Here is a 2468-nt window from a genome sequence, read left to right on the forward strand (position 1 = left end):
GGTAGGCGGTGGAGCCATAAACTGAGAACTTCGTCGCTTAGCCTATCGCCTGTGGCTGCATGCATCTCGTGCAGCAATTGCGACGGTTTTCTGTCGTGTGCTATCGTTCGGGAGGCGGTAACGTTCCTGGCGAAGGTGGAGTTGGAAGGTGGTGAATGAAAAGGCCAAGTGCGATTTAGTTTTTCAAGCGCTTGCGCTTATGTAATTAATCGGGCATTTATGTGTTATCCGAAGATCCCTGAACACTAGCGCAGTATTCACCTAATCTCTCTCAAAAACCTCTAGAACGCTAGGCGGACGCCTTTCAGATTCAAATTCAACAGGTTTTTATTGTTGTTGATATTGCGAATGTCATCAATCTAAGATATTACATGTCACACTTAAGATTAAGAAATGCTAATTTGTGGCGCTGATGCCTTAACCTAGCTTGAATTTATTTTCAAATCTAAGATATTACATTTAACTATGGCTCACCCGCAACCTTGGTTGCTTACATTTTTGGTGTTTCGCCTACTTAATGGTTGCTTTCCTTTAGGGAAAATGAATCAGAATAAAAACCCTAACCTTATAAGTTACTATTTACAAAAATTACTTAAACTATTTATTGTCGACATCAGAGGGGTCCGGGGACTTCTGATCCTTCGTTTGCTGTTTCCAGGGGGCTCCTGGACTCCTGTTCCGGTATGGCTAGTGGCTGGAGTCTGGGCCCCCCAACCCATTGCTAATTTGCTCGGCACTCCCTTAGGCTTATGGCCTTTTCAGCGCTGGAGCAATTTACATTTATTTACATTATTTACAAAAGAGAAGAAATTGAATGAAAATGAAAAAGAAGATTTTGGGTTTGAAGTTAGTCCGGTTCTTTGGAGGACTTCTTGCTGGTCCTGCAGATTTGTCCTGTCCCTTGGAGCCTTCCGGCTGGTCCTTTGTCCTTGGCTGTTGTTTTCCTTGGAGAACTGGAGGAACCTGGGGAAAAGAAAAATTTTAGTGATTGATTGATTCTAAAAAGTGTTGGCGTGAAAAGAAATGAAATGGAGAAAGTTGAGTTGGAAAAGTAAAGTAGGAAAAGAGAATTGGGTAGGAATTTCCTCGTCTGGGAGAGTAAGATTAAAAAGTTGAAAAAAACGGCGAAGAGATCGGATCAGAGGTGTTTCCTCGACGATCTCCTAGAAAAGTGGTGGAATGTCAGGGTAGAGAGTCTTGAGCAAAGCTGTGGGTGGATGTTTGAGCTTGCGCTTGGGCTTCTTCGGAATTTTGCTGAGAAGGCGGTCGTTTCTCTCTGGGTACTTGAAAGAAGTTTGAAGCGTTTCGATGGCGATGGTGTTGTTAAGCCGCGATTCCACTTGCTTAGTCTAGCCTAGACCAGACCAGACATCCAAGATTTTGAGAGGCGTTTTTATAATTCTTCAGTCCTTTTCTGCGTAGTCAGGGGTGCAATTGCATCTTAATGTTTTATCTTATGTTTTAAACACAGGAAAGGGCTGAAGAATTATAAAAACGTCACTTAAATGTTGGATGTCTGGTCTGGTCTGGGCTAGAACAAGCAAGTGGAATCGCGGCTTTAGAGTTGAAAACTCGTAAGACGTATTTCTTTTGGAGATGGGTGAGTCGAGATTCGATTGATTGGGTGTTTGCCGCTTCGTGAACCAAAAGAAGAAATTTGCTTCAGAAGTCTGGTTGAAATTGAGGCGAAGATGGGTGCTCGGTGCTCGATGACTGGACGAATGAAAGTCTTGTAGGTGTCGAGCAGAGTGGCCGTCCTACAGCCTTGGAGGCGACCTCGAATTCTGTAGAGCAGGCTGGCTCTGTTCCGCATTTTCTTCAGTGTTGTTGATGTCCACGTTGAAAGTGCAGAGGTAGGAAAATTTGAAGGTCGATGACAGCAGCATCTCTTGTTTCTTGGAATTCCGGAATGTTTTCGTCAATCTCTCTTTTGAAGGAAATCCAGTCGGCGTTCTTGAAGTCAAAGATTGTTATTCTCTGACTGCTGGTGTTCGTGCGGTGATCAGAGGTGATCGTTGTTCCGATTTGGCATTCGTCGCTGGCCAGCGGCGCCAGGTGTTCTGTAACAATAATTGATAATTGACATTCCTTGAGCCATGAAAGTGGGACACGAAATTAAGAAGTGGAATAGAGATGTGTTCAAGTGGTGGATTATAGTAGGAGAAAATGGCTATTTCAAGGTTGTTGACGTGCACGGTGGCTGCGACGAGCTCAAGATCAGAAAGATTTGGAGGAAGAGTAAGTTGAGTTGAGATTAGATTTGTGTGAATTAGAAGGGCTACACCTCGAGAGTTTCGCACAGTTGAAGGGCGACAGTAAGAGTTAAAATTGTTAATATAAACAGGTTTTGAAGTTTTAGTTTCAGTGATGGAAAGAATTTGGATATTGTCTGTTGAAAGAAAGTTTTTAATGGGATGAATTTTCCGGGAGATCCCGGCACAGTTTACCGTGGAAATATTAGTTAAAGG

General features: G+C 43.2%; 1 pseudogene; it reads right to left on the reverse strand.

The window, feature by feature from the left end:
* Positions 1-1079: 1079 nt before the first annotated feature.
* LOC148169397 (uncharacterized) lies at positions 1080-1910 on the reverse strand (annotated as a pseudogene).
* Positions 1911-2468: the final 558 nt, after the last annotated feature.

Source organism: Gnatocerus cornutus, chromosome 8 (assembly GCF_029298725.1).
Source record: "Gnatocerus cornutus isolate USDA-ARS CGAHR chromosome 8, icGnaCorn1.1, whole genome shotgun sequence".
Classification (NCBI taxonomy): domain Eukaryota; kingdom Metazoa; phylum Arthropoda; class Insecta; order Coleoptera; family Tenebrionidae; genus Gnatocerus; species Gnatocerus cornutus.